At 41.3% G+C, this 14,812-nt stretch overlaps 1 long non-coding RNA gene across 1 annotated transcript in view; it reads right to left on the bottom strand.

The window, feature by feature from the left end:
- LOC142466992 (uncharacterized) overlaps window positions 1-13,425 on the bottom strand; it is a 24,855-nt gene extending 11,430 nt beyond the window's left edge. The window contains exons 1-2 of the long non-coding RNA XR_012788298.1: window positions 12,964-13,425; window positions 10,583-10,654 (exon numbers count right to left, since the gene is read on the bottom strand). This is a non-coding gene — a long non-coding RNA (uncharacterized LOC142466992). The remainder of the gene's footprint in view (window positions 1-10,582; window positions 10,655-12,963) is intronic.
- Between the last annotated feature and the right edge of the window lie 1,387 nt (window positions 13,426-14,812).

Raw genomic sequence — 14,812 nt, 5'->3', positions numbered from 1 at the left:
CAATGAAGTTGATTTCTCTAAATCTGTTTTGAAGATCATCTATCACAGGTTATCAAGTGGTTTGAAAAATACTTTCAGGAGGAAGATGATATTCACAAATACGCACGGATTCAAGACCCATTCAAAGCCCAAGCTCCACCTGGATTTACTTCTTTAGAAGAAGAAAATCTTATTGAGCTATCTTGCGACAATAAACTGAAGACCAAATTTTGCCACATAGATATTACTGAATTTTGGCTAACAGTACAAGATGAATATCCGCTGTTAAGTGGTAAAGCTCAGCGAATCTTAATACCATTTGCAACGTCATATTTGTGCGAAGCTGGGTTTTCAGCGGTCGCTATGATAAAAAGCAAATACCGTGCAAAAATCAACGTGGAACAGGAAATGAGGGTGGCTGTATCTAGTTTGATTCCGAGGTTTGAAAAGATGTGTAGTGAAAAACAGGCTCATCCGTCTCACTAATAATTTCCATCAATAAATTGTTTTTATGGATTTTACATTCGTGTTTAATTTGTATCACTGTGTGTCTGAGAGTGGCTGTGTGTCTGAGAGACAGTGTGTGTGATAGACACACAGTGTGTGTGCGTGCGTGCGTGCGTGCGTGTGTGTGTGTGTGTGTGTGTGTGTGTGTGTGTATGTGTGAGACAGTGTGTGTGTGTGTGTGTGAGAGAGAGACACAGTGTGTGTGTGTGTGTGTGAGAGAGAGACACAGTGTGTGTGTGTGTGTGTGTGTGTGTGTGTGTGTGTGTGTGTGTGTGTGTGTGTGTGTGTGTGTGTGTGTGTGTGTGTGTGTGTGTGTGTGTGTGGCAGAGTGTGTGTGTGTGAGAGAGGGACAGAGTGTGTGTGAGAGAGAGATGCAGTGTGTGTGTGTGTGTGTGTGTGTGTGTGTGTGTGTGTGAGAGAGAGACACAGTGTGTGTGTGTATGTGTGAGAGAGAGAGACAGTGTGTGTGTGTGTGTGTGTGAGAGAGACACAGCATGTGTGTGAGAGAGACACAGCGTATGTGTGTGTGTGTGTGTGTGTGTGTGTGTGTGTGTGTGTGTGTGTGTGTGTGTGTGTGTGTGTGTGCGCGTGTGTGTGAGTGTGTGTTAGTGTGTGTGAGACACAGTGTGTCTGTGTGTGTGAGAGAGACACAGTGTGTGTGTGAGAGAGAGACACAGTGTGTGTGAGAGAGAGACACACTGTGTGTGTGTGTGTGTGTGTGTGTGTGTGTGTGTGTGTGTGTGTGTGTGTGTGTGTGTGTGTGTGTGTGTGTGTGTGTGTGTGTGTGTGTGTGTGTGTGTGTGTGACACAGTGTGTGTGTGTGTGTGAGAGAGAGACTGTGTGTGTGTGTGTGTGTGTGTGTGTGTGTGTGTGTGTGTGTGTGTGTGTGTGTGTGTGTGTGTGTGTGTGTGTGTGTGTGTGTGAGAGACAGTGTGTGTGTGTGTGTGTGTGTGTGTGTGTGTGTGTGTGTGTGTGTGAGAGAGAGAGACACAGTGTGTGTGTGTGTGTGTGTGTGTGTGTGTGTGTGTGTGTGTGTGTGTGTGTGTGTGTGAGAGAGAGAGAGACACAGTGTGTGTGTGTGTGTGTGTGTGTGTGTGTGTGTGTGTGTGTGTGTGTGTGTGTGTGTGTGTGTGTGTGTGTGTGTGTGTGTGTGTGTGTGTGGCAGAGTGTGTGTGTGTGTGAGAGAGGGGCAGAGTGTGTGTGTGAGAGGGACAGAGTGTGTGTGAGAGAGAGATGCAGTGTGTGTGTGTGTGTGTGTGTGTGAGAGAGAGAGACACAGTGTGTGTGTGTATGTGTGAGAGAGAGAGACTGTGTGTGTGTGTGTGAGAGAGACACAGCATGTGTGTGAGAGAGACACAGCGTGTGTGTGTGTGTGTGTGTGTGTGTGTGTGTGTGTGTGTGTGTGTGTGTGTGTGTGTGTGTGTTAGTGTGTGTGAGACACAGTGTGTCTGTGTGTGTGAGAGAGAGAGACACAGTGTGTGTGTGAGAGAGAGACACAGTGTGTGTGAGAGAGAGACACTGTGTGTGTGTGTGTGTGTGTGTGTGTGTGTGTGTGTGTGTGTGTGTGTGTGTGTGTGTGTGTGTGTGTGTGTGTGTGTGTGTGTGTGTGTGTGTGTGTGTGTGTGTGTGAGACAGTGTGTGTGTGTGTGTGTGTGTGTGTGTGAGAGAGAGACACAGTGTGTGTGTGTGTGTGTGTGTGAGAGAGACACAGTGTGTGTGTGTGTGTGTGTGTGTGTGTGTGTGTGTGTGTGTGTGTGTGTGTGTGTGTGTGTGTGTGTGTGTGTGTGTGTGTGTGTGTGTGTGTGTGTGTGTGTGTGGCAGAGTGTGTGTGTGTGAGAGAGGGGCAGAGTGTGTGTGTGAGAGAGGGACAGAGTGTGTGTGAGAGAGAGATGCAGTGTGTGTGTGTGTGTGTGTGTGTGTGTGAGAGAGAGAGACACAGTGTGTGTGTGTATGTGTGAGAGAGAGAGACTGTGTGTGTGTGTGTGAGAGAGACACAGCATGTGTGTGAGAGAGAGACAGCGTGTGTGTGTGTGTGTGTGTGTGTGTGTGTGTGTGTGTGTGTGTGTGTGTGTGTGTGTGTGTGTGTGTGTGTGTGTGTGTGTGTGTGTGTGTGTGTGAGTGTGTGTGTGTGTGTGTTAGTGTGTGTGAGACACAGTGTGTCTGTGTGTGTGAGAGAGAGAGACACAGTGTGTGTGTGAGAGAGAGACACAGTGTGTGTGAGAGAGAGACACTGTGTGTGTGAGAGAGAGATGCAGTGTGTGTGTGTGTGTGTGTGTGTGCGTGTGAGAGAGAGAGACACAGTGTGTGTGTGTATGTGTGAGAGAGAGAGACTGTGTGTGTGTGTGTGAGAGAGACACAGCATGTGTGTGAGAGAGACACAGCGTGTGTGTGTGTGTGTGTGTGTGTGTGTGTGTGTGTGTGTGTGTGTGTGTGTGTGTGTGTGACACAGTGTGTGTGTGTGTGAGAGAGAGACAGTGTGTGTGTGTGTGTGTGTGTGTGAGAGAGAGAGGCAGAGTGTGTGTGTGAGAGTGCGCACACTGCAACTGTTACTGTAGGTATGTATATACAACTTTGTTTTTACATTGGGCGCCGCGGAAAAATCCTTGATCGCCTTGGGGAGCCTTGAAAAAAATCCTGATCGCCTTGGGGAGCCTTGAAAAAAATCCTGATCGCCTTGGGGAGCCTTGAGCCGAAAAAGTTTGGGAACCACTGACTTATACAATAAAAGAGACATAGCAAAAGACATGAAAGGCATAGTTTAAATAAAATACCATATACATTGATTCATTCATGTTTTAGCATCAGTGCATATATTATACATGCAATGATGTCAAACAGGAACGAGTTACAATACAAAAATAAATTAACCCTTGCTACATTCTAGATGTTGATGAATCCAGGGCGTAATGGTCTAAAAGTAAAAATATAATAATTACATAGAATAAAAAAGTTTCAAGGTTATATGACACACTTCAGGAATTATTAAAGAGTAGAGGTACATCCTAAAATTTAGGTCAGGAACGCATTTATGTCAAATTCGACATTCAAGCCTCTTGGCTGTAGCGTTCTTAACCTATGAATCCAGAAGGATTCTCTCCTTGATAGAGACTGAATTCTATTTCCACCCCTCCAGTGGGCTGCTGTTTGTTCAATCCCCATATATTTAAGTCCGGAGGGATCTGAATTGTGACACTTTTTAAAATGAAGAGACACATTATGCGTTTCAAGCCCAATTGTAATGTTGCGTATGTGTTCCAAGATTCTCACCCTTAATGGGTGGATAGTTCTTCCTACATACTGATAATTACAAGGGCAGGTCAAAAGATACACTACACCGAGGGAAAGGAGAAAAAGGGAAAAGTCTGTTGAAGAGGAACAAGAGGAGGGATTAATGCAATCAAAGAGAGCAAAGTAGATGACATACAGGGCATTTTTAATTTGAGTAAAATTGCTCTATCAAAAGAAGAGCAATCGGTTCTGGCAAAGGGTCTGAAATTTGCCCCAACCGCTCATTTTAGTGCTTTTAATGCATTCATAGATGCAAATAAATTTTTAAGAAAGTTAACGGTTAAAAGACACTTTCTGAAGAGAAAATTTGATTCCCCTGATATGAGAAATGAAAAGGTATCAGTGTTGGGTGAAAAATATGTCCACACAGGATTAAAGCCCAAATCTACTTTTAATCCCTATCAGGATAGGGGTAATTTTGTGGACACTTTTTATCATTTAATTGTAAATGATTTTGAAAAAATTGAACAAAATCAGTCTAAAAGAAAAAATCTGAGCCAAAAAGAAAATGATACACTTAAACAGCTATCTGAAAGAACAGACATTGTGATAAAACAGGCCGATAAAGGCGGAGGTACTGTGATTATGGATAGGTCATATTATATAGAGGAATCTCTTTGTTTATTGGGTGATCAAGTTACATATAAACGTCTGATGACAAACCCCACTAAAACATTTGCACAAGAATTGGGGGTATTACTTAATAAAGGTCTAAATGAAGGAATATTAAATGATCAGGAATTTAAATTTTTAAATATATTATTTCCTAAAATTCCTATCTTTTATTTTCTGCCCAAACTACAGAAAAATCCAATTAAACCACCGGGGAGACCGATAATTTCCGGAATTGGGTCGGCAACATCAAACCTATCCATGTATATTGATCAATTCCTCCAAGATTATGTAATTGAATTGAAATCACATTTAAAAAATACGACACATATTATCAATCTATTACAAAACATTCAATGGAAGGAGGGATACATTTTATGTACTGTAGATGTATGTTCATTATATACAGTGATCAATCATTCCCAAGGTTGTGAAGCTATCAGAACAATATTGATGAATAGCAAAAAATTGGAAAAAGTTCAGGTAGATTTTATAATAGAGAGTATTGAATACATCCTTACTCATAATTTCTTTTTGTTTGAAGATGAATTCTATTTACAGATATGTGGCACCGCCATGGGTACGAGGTTTGCGCCTAGCTATGTTAACCTTTTCCTGGGAAACTGGGAGGAGGAGGTTATTTACAATCATAACCCCTTTGGCGCAAACCTTGTTCTATGGCGGCGCTACATAGATGATATTATTTTTATATGGGATGGAGCAGAATCTCTTTTATTTTAATTCTTAGCTCATCTTAACGTGAATAATTATAATTTAGTATTCATAGAGACACATAGCCCATTGGCTATTCCTTTTTTAGATCTACTGGTATATGTAGAAGATTTGAATATTAAAACAAAAACCCATTTCAAGAATATAGACTGTAACAGCTATATTCTTGATTCAAGCTGCCACCATAAAAATTGGCTGAGGGGTGTCCCCTTTGGACAGTTTCTAAGAATAAGACGAAACTGTACAGAGGTTGCCACCTTTCAGGACCAGGCACAAATCTTGGAAGAAAGATTCAAAGAAAAAAAGTATGATCCAATACTAATACAAGAAGCAAAAAAGCAAGTTTTGAACCAAGATAGAACAAGTTTATTGAGCACTTCAAAAGAGAAACAATTAAACAACAACTTTTTACCTTTTATTACACAATTTAATAGGGAATCAGGAAAAATCCAGTATGTAATTCGTAAGCACTGGCATGTCTTGAAGCAAGATGCTATCTTGAAAACTTATCTTCCAGAATATCCGCAGGTGGTCTTTACAAAGGCAAGGAACCTGAAAGACAACATAGCTCCAAGTGCACTGAGAAAAAGTGTGTGTAATAATAGTACAACATGGTTACCTGGAAAACCAAAGTGTTTTTTTAAGTGCGATAAATGTAAGGCCTGCAAATTTGGGGTTGAGAAATCGGACACCTTTATTTCTACTAATACTAATGAAATTATTAAAATGAAGGGATTTGTCAACTGTAAAAGCACATATGTAGTGTATCTTTTGACCTGCCCTTGTAATTATCAGTATGTAGGAAGAACTATCCACCCATTAAGGGTGAGAATCTTGGAACACATACGCAACATTACAATTGGGCTTGAAACGCATAATGTGTCTCTTCATTTTAAAAAGTGTCACAATTCAGATCCCTCCGGACTTAAATATATGGGGATTGAACAAACAGCAGCCCACTGGAGGGGTGGAAATAGAATTCAGTCTCTATCAAGGAGAGAATCCTTCTGGATTCATAGGTTAAGAACGCTACAGCCAAGAGACTTGAATGTCGAATTTGACATAAATGCGTTCCTGACCTAAATTTTAGGATGTACCTCTACTCTTTAATAATTCCTGAAGTGTGTCATATAACCTTGAAACTTTTTTATTCTATGTAATTAATTATTATATTTTTACTTTTAGACCATTACGCCCTGGATTCATCAACATCTAGAATGTAGCAAGGGTTCATTTATTTTTGTATTGTAACTCGTTCCTGTTTGACATCATTGCATGTATAATATATGCACTGATGCTAAAACATGAATGAATCAATGTATATGGTATTTTATTTAAACTATGCCTTTCATGTCTTTTGCTATGTCTCTTTTATTGTATAAGTACTGTAATATTTCTCTATGGCATCATGTTTGTAACAGTGATAGCCATTTATATATTAACATATATGTATAGTGGAAGTATAAACCACATCTTTTTCATGTTCTATTGTTTATATTTAGTGCATAGGTACTTTGTTAAGGTGCTAGATGATGTCATTAGTGGCATTCCGCTGTCTTAACCTATTACCTTATGTTATGTAAATCTCAGGGACTTGTATTGGGAAGTTCGTGTGTTTTTGTCAAAAAATGCTCAATAAAGTCTGTTGCATTGAAGATTCCAACCACAAGATGGTGGACTATTATACCTAGTATAGGAGAATGGTTGGCAAATATGCTATGAAGCTTTATGGAGCATTTAGCATGGAGCATTGACAAGCATGAATATGCAAATGTTTTTTCATGTTCTAATTGTTTGTATTTAGTACATAGGTACTTTGTTGAGGTGCTATATGTCATTAGTTGCATTCCGCTGTCTTAACCTATTCCCTTATGTTATGTAAATCTCAGGGACTTGTATTGGGAGGTTCGTGTGTCAAAAAAGGCTCAATAAAGTTTGTTGCATTGAAGATTCCAACTACAAGATGGTGGACTATTATACCTAGTATAGGAGAATGGTTGGCAAATATGCTATGAAGCTTTATGGAGCATTGACAAGCATGAATATACAAATGTTTGAATGACGACGCGTCATGTGATGCGTCACGTGACGTGATGACGTCATGATGCCTTGCAATTTTGAAAATTAATGCGGCGACACTATTTAAGAGAGGGATGTTAGATTACCCCTGAGGAAGACTTTACAGTGGAAACAAGTGTTGGGTGATATCAGTGACCACTAAGGAGCCCTTGTTGATGACAGCTGGAGTGGAGGACAACTCTAATCAGCCCAGTACCTGCTGTGACGGCCGTGGAGCGGATGCTGTTGCTGTGAATATCTTGTCTGACCCTGTGACCCAGTGTGGTCTGAATGCTCTCAAACAAAGGCACTTATGTAAGTGGAATACTTTGTGTTTTTAACATTAAAAACAGTACTATACTATTTTGCTTTTCCCCTCTTTTTGTATATGGAATTTCCCCCTCTCTATGTGGATCTGGAGTACCTGTCTGGAGACATAAGTTGGTAACTTTGAATAACCACAACGCTCTGATTTCACGTTAAACACGTGAGTGCACATTTTATAGAACTTCCAGCATTGAAGTTAATTTGCTGAAGTAGACAATATTGCACTATTTGGTGTTTTTACTCTCTCTTACATGTCCTGATGTGATTTGCGCACCTTTTTCTCCTTCGTTTGCTGATTGAATTTGGTTTGAATTCTACGTCAGGAGCTGCACTCATTAAGGATAGTATATCATCTGTGTTACCTTTGATCTGTTGTGATATTATTTGCGCTTGATTTTTCCTTGCACAGTTTTAAAGGACGAACTGACTTGCCTGGATCTTTTCAAAGATCTGGAGGAACTGATTGCCCTCTGTATCAGAATGGACCTTTGGATACAAGAAAGGCAGACCGAGCAAGCTCAGTCTCCAAAAAAACAAAATTCGGCTTGCCCCTCACTTTCTTTCTACACCTCTCCCTGATAAGGAACTGATGCAACTAGGCGATACCAAATTACCTGAGCAGGAGAGAACTAGGAGACGTGTCGGGGCTGTGCCTATACTATGGGCTCAAAGGTCACCGTGTCAGAGACCGTCCTAAATCAGGACAACCCCAATGCCCAGTGAAAATAGAGGAATATTATCTGACATTTCTTCTATTCTTCCTTCACCACAACCTTCACGGCTTCTCCTGCCAGTTTCACTCTCCTGGGGACCAGCATCCATTTTCATTCAGACTTTTGTGGATTAAAAATAAGCCCTTTGGAATTGCATAGACGACGCATTTGCGAAATTCCATTCCCTTCCTCTCCATACTAGGGAGATTCCGTTTCCAGTAAAGGCTATTAATATATCACATCTGACACCTGGAACAATCACTCTTGAGACTAATCCTGTGCTGGTCACGGTCGGGGCACGTCACAAAGACTCACTATCCTTCTACGTGATTTGCTCTCCCTCGACTCCAGTGGTTCTAGGACTTCCCTGGCTGTGGCACCACAACCCCAAGATTGATTGGGCGACCAATTGAGTGACAGCCTGGATCGTGTCTTCCGGCGTCTCGCACCATCTCCGAGTTTCGGCTACCTAGCGACTTCTGCATCATGCCTTCCAGTTTATCAGGAATTTGCCGGCGTATTTGACAAAAAACAGGCAGAGGAGTTACCGCCACATTGACCTTATGATTGTGCAATCGACATACTCCCAGGGGTCATCCCTCCTTGAGGCCGTACCTATCCCCTTTCGGAACTAGAAACCAAGGCTATGCGCGAATACTTTTCGGAGAACCTTCAGCGTGGGTTTATTCGCAAATCAAGTCCTCTCGCTGGAGCGGGTTTCTTCTTTGTTTCCAAAAAAGACAGTTCTCTCAGGCCATGTATCGACTGCAGAGGCCTAAATAAAATCACAGTAAAGAACAGATATCGGCTACCCCTCATCCCTGAACTCTTGAACCGCTTACGCAAAGCTACCATCTTCAACAAACTGGATCTTCGAGGAGCCTACAATTTGAAAAGGATCAGAGACGGTAACGAGTGGAAAACAGCCTTTAATACCCGTGACAGCCACTACGAATACCTAGTCATGCCATTTGGCTTATGCAACGCACCGGCCATATTTAAAAATGTCATCAACGAGATTTTCCAGGATCTATTGGACCAATTTCTCGTGGTATATCTGAACAATAACCTTATCTTTTACAGTTCTTTGACTGAATATCGGGCACAGGTTAGATTGGTTCTCCAAATACTTCGGGAATATTCCCTCTATGCCAAACTCGAAGTGTCAATTTGAACAGAAGAAGATTTCTTTCCTTGGGTACTTCATCTCTTCCCATGGGTTTGAGATGGATCGTGCAAAAGTATCGGCAGTGCTGGACTGGCACTTACCATTAGGTCTCAAACCGATACAATGATTTCTTGGGTTTGCCAACTATTACCGACAATTCATCAGGAATTTTTCTAAGGTTGTTGCACTCATCACGGCTCATAAGAAGAAAGGGGTGAATCCTAAGTTATGGCCTGCTGAGGCTCTTCTGGCTTTCGAAAAGCTCAAGTCCGCCTTTTCTTCTGCACTTGTGCTGATCCATCCAGATTCTACGAAACCCTTTGTGCATGAAGTGGATGCATCCAATCTGGCAGCCGGAGCCGTTCTTTCTCAAACGAAGGATTTTCATGGGAAACTCTACCCCTGTGCCTTCTTTTCTAAAAAAAAAAATATTCTGTTGCGGAAAGGAACTATGATGTTGGAAATCATGAACATCTGGCTATGAAAATCACTCTTGAAGAATGGAGACATCTGATTGAGACGACAACTTCTCAGATTTCAATCCTTACAGACCACAAGCACCTCAAACATTGAAGGGGCAAGGAGACTCGGGACGCGTCAGGCGAGGTGGGCTCTCTTCTTCACTTGGTTCAACTTTTGTGATATCTTATCCAGGATCCAAGAACACCAAACAGATGCTCTATCTCGACCATTCTCCTGGAAGGAGAAGGTTTGAAGGGAGAGGTACCAGCGTGTGACTCTGGGGTTTGTGTCCTTCATTGTATGAAGACAGTTTAGAGGAGCATGGTCTGTTACCAGGGTTAATGTGGTGCCTAGGAGATAGTACCTGAGTGCTGATACTGCCCACTTTACCAATAAACACTCCTTCTCTATTACTGAATTGGTATGTTCTCTTTTTAAGAGCTTCCTACTAAGGTACAGGACCTGACACACTTCCCTGTCTACCTCTTGAGACAAGACGGACCCTAAACCTACTTCTGAGGCATCCATCTGCAGAATGAAGGGCTTCTCAAAACCGTAAAACCGGCTCTGAACAGAGTATTTTTTTCACTCCCTGAAACGCCTCCTCACACTGTCCTGTTCACTGGACTTTATTGGGCACTACGTTTCTTATTAGATTGGTGAAGGGGGCAAGGACTGTGGAAAAATATGGTACATATTTTCTATAATATCCTGCTAAGCCCAAGAAAGCTCTCACCTGTTTTGTTGTTGTTGGTACTGGACAATCCATCAATGCCTGCCGACACTTTCGCTTAATATGTTTCCCAATCTGTGGAATAAGGGACTATGTTGTCAAGAAAGGCTGCTGCATATTTGTTATGGGGTAACAATATCTGATCCATTAACCTCTGGTAGGTAGCGGGAGCACCATGTAATTCAAACGGCATGGTCTGAAAGTGAAACAGACCAAATGGAGTGGCATAAGCAGTCTTTTCCTGTGACTTTTCTGTTAAAGGGATCTGTCCATATCCTTTGGTCAGATCCAACGTTGTGATATACTTAGCTTTCCCTAGCCTCTCCAACAATTCAACCACTCTGGGCATCGGGTACACATGGAATTTAAAAAACCCATTTACTGTTCTAAAATCTATACAAAACCGTGTAGACCCATCAGTCTTATTGACTAACACGATGGGGCTACACCAGTCACTCCGTGACCTATCACACCCAATTTCAGCATGTTTTCTAGTTCAGTTTCAACAACTCCCCTTATTTTTTCCAGAATTCGGTACGGTCTCTGTTTCACTTTTTTGCTGGTTCCGTTTTGACATGGTGTGCAATCAAACATGTTTTCCCTGGTAATGGAGAGAACATCAACAAATTGTTCCACCATATTGTGTGCCTATGTTTTCTATTCCAAGGACAGATTCTCCCCCAGTTGGACACTCTCCTTTTTCCTACCAGGGCCTACTTGTGGTCGCAAATCTAACTCCTTCTCTTCTATTGACACAAACAAACTTTCTTGAGCTTTCCAGGGCTTCAAATGATTTATATGATAAATTTGTTTTTCTTTTCCCTGGCTGTAATATTTCGTAGTGTACAGGTCCAATCTTTCGTGCTACCTCAAAGGGTCCTTGCCATTTTCCTACAACTTAGACGCAGCAGTCGGAAGAAGCAAAACCATATCCCCTCCCTGGCAAAAAAATTATTGTGCGAGCCCCTCTATTATAATTCCTTTCTTGTGCCATTTGTGCCTCTCACAAATTTTCCTGTGCAAACACCCCTAGACTGTCTAACCTTTCTCTTAGTTTCAATAAATACTATACTACATTATTTACCCTTGGGATTTGTTCTTCCCACATTTCTTTTACCAAATCCAGGATTCCTCTTGGTTGTCTTCCATAAAGTAACTCGGAAGGTGAAAACCCTGTGGAAGACTGGGGAACTTCCCGAATGGCAAAGAGAAGAGGTGGACGTAGTTAATTCCAATGTCGTGTCTCAGTGGATATAAAGTTCCTTAAAATATTTTTCAACGTCTTATTAAACCATTCGACTAGTTCATCTGTTTACGGATGATAAACCGAGGTCCGTACCGACTTCAATTTTAACAGATCGCAGACCTCCTTCATAAGCCTGGACATAAAATTTGTTCTCAGGTCTGTTAAAATTTCGGTAGGAAACCCCACTCGGGAGAAGACCTTAATTAGTTTGGTGGCTACAACCTTAGCAGATGTCGTTCTCAATGGAATAGCTTCTGGGTACCTTGTAGCATAGTCTACTATGTCGAGTATATACTGGTACCCTGCAGCACTTTTTTCCAGTGGACCTACAATTTCCCCACCTATCCTTTCGAAAGGGGTCTCTACCAATGGGATAGGCATCAATGGGACTTTGGTGTTCCCTTTTGGGGCAACCATCTGGCACTCAGGGCACGAATCACAGAAGTCCCTTATCGCTCTATTAATTCCTGGCCAATAGAACCGTGCCTTGAGGCGAATTCGGGTTTTCTCCCTTCTAAGATGATCTGAACAAGGAAGAGTATGAGCTAACCGCAATACCTCTTTTCTATAAGGTCTTGGCACTAGCAGTTGTATGTGTGTCTTTTGAGTTTGCTTGTCTTTTTCCACTCGATATAAGTGGTCATTTTGCAACTCAAAATGAGGAAAAATACTGACCCCCTGGGGATCTATTACTTTTTTGTCTACCACTGCCACCCGAACAAAAACAAAAGGTAATCCGGCGCCAAAAAATAAGTGCAAACACCTATTATATTTTGGAGCCGGATTACCTTTTGTTTTTGTGCTGGGTATGATCTGATTGGTCGTTGTTTCCTGGCAACCTATCTTATATAATATAAGATTTATTGGTATTCACCTTTTAGTGTTTAAGTTACACTAATTATCTATTGCATTAGCGCTATTAGCACATTTTCTCTTTTTTTTCACTACCACTGCAACCTGGTCATACACACGGCTTAATGAATCGTCATTTTTTTGCTCAAAGCAGAAATTTTGAAAACCCCGTCAACATCTCGGCCTCAAATACTGTATCTATTCCCTTCCCCTTCACCCGTTGGGGAACACATCTCTGACTAGTTTGGGGTGTCTCTAACTCTTGGGCAGTACCAACTCTTACTACCTGGGGGGCACCTTCTTCTTTTTTTTCTTTCTATCCTGCGCTGCTTTTTGTTTTTTCGGGGGTGGAACCTGGAAGGAAACAGCGCTTGGTCCATAAAAGGGAACAATTTCCCCAGCGTTATCTCTGTATTTCTCGTCCCCTGGGTCCTAAGGGACAAAACAGAAATTGTGAATATCTCATTAAAGAATCTCCAATCCCAACCTAAGATCACCTGGTATGGGAGTTCTTTGGTGACTCCCACTAACAAAACCTCCCACCGTTAGTGTCCCCCCCCTGTTAGTTTCACCCTGGCACAAGGGTACTCCTTGACATCCCCATGTATAAATTCAATGCGTACCTGGGCCGACTCCTTAAGTTTATCTAAGGCCACAAGCTCCCAATGTACCAGTGTCTGACTACAGCCATAACGTTTACTATCGAGATAGGTGTAGGATTGGTTGAACAGCAGGATCCAAAAAAGAGCACCGATCAACTCACCAGGTATTGGAAAAATAAAAAAAGTTTATTCTTACATATTTAAAAAACAAAAAACATAGAAACAGAACAGGACAATTCTCCCACGCGTTTCAAGCTCTGCAGCCCTTTCTCAAGGAGTATAATAGGGGCAAGATGGTAACAGGTATATATAGCTCCTCCTCTGAACTCTCACACATCTGAATACGTGCAGTGATAGCCATTGTGCAATGGTCTCTGTGTTAATAAGGAACTAGATGATTACTTGAAAAGTATATATATATTAAATGTGTATATAGGTATGTAATATAAATGACAACTAATGAAAGGTATATTGGATCTTAAAATCCATAATGTATGATGATACTATATTGTATATGGACAAGTGATCATAAATAAACATATAGTAATTAGTATACATTTATATGATAAATAAGATATTAAATGGTTCTGTCATAAATACAGAGTGACTAATAAACACTAAAAACCAGTAGCACCACATCATGGAGTACATTTAACTGATTAATAATGGAAATTGAATAAAAAATAAAGCAAAAAGCGTATATAGCTAAAACAGCGTTAAGTATGGTACTGAAAATAATCAATATTAATATTTGCTCAGTCGACTGTAAAAGTTCTATTAGATAATGCAGTCTAGAGCTTGGTATATATCTATACCAGCAAGATCAATGTCATACCCATGAGGGATACATCCATAAATCAATGAAGGTGATATTGTATGATGATTAATGATGATTTTAATGTTTAAAAATAATTGTTTTAGCAAAGCTAATATGGGCTAAGCTATACATATCACTACAAAAATAAATGAATAGAGTAACCTCATTGATGATTTAGTGATGGTCATCACTTGGGTATAGACAGTAATAACTATTAAACAGTAAAGCGTCAATTGAGTTTTTAAAGAGAATGCAAGTCAAGAGGGCTGCAGAGCCTGAAACGCGTGGGAGAATTGTCCTGTTTCTATGTTTCTTGTTTTTTAAATATGTAAGAATAAACTTTTTTTTATTTTTCCAATACCTGGTGAGTTGATTGGTGCTCTTTTTTGGATCCTGCAGTTCAAGCAATCCTACACATATCTCCATTATCCGAAGATTGGAGTGATGCACATCCGCAGCGTAGGGATCTGGACACTCGTGACGCACCACGTGAGAACGCCGACCGAGGACGGGAACCTCCATGTGCAGCAAGAGATTGATTACAGGCCAGGAGATTTCCCGGACAGTCCCAAGCCCCAGTTGTTACTCCGGCTCCAGCACTCAGGATCCCCACAGCCATCACCTAAGGATTCAGGTATTTATTTATATACCAGTGGAACCAGGAGATGCAGAAGTGAGGACCGAGAAAGATGCAGTAGGTCGGAGAAGTAGAGGTA

This window comes from Ascaphus truei, chromosome 15, assembly GCF_040206685.1.
Source record: "Ascaphus truei isolate aAscTru1 chromosome 15, aAscTru1.hap1, whole genome shotgun sequence".
NCBI classification, from domain to species: Eukaryota; Metazoa; Chordata; class Amphibia; order Anura; family Ascaphidae; genus Ascaphus; species Ascaphus truei.
Note: the sequence above shows the minus strand (reverse complement) of the source record. Positions and strands in the feature narration are given on the sequence as shown.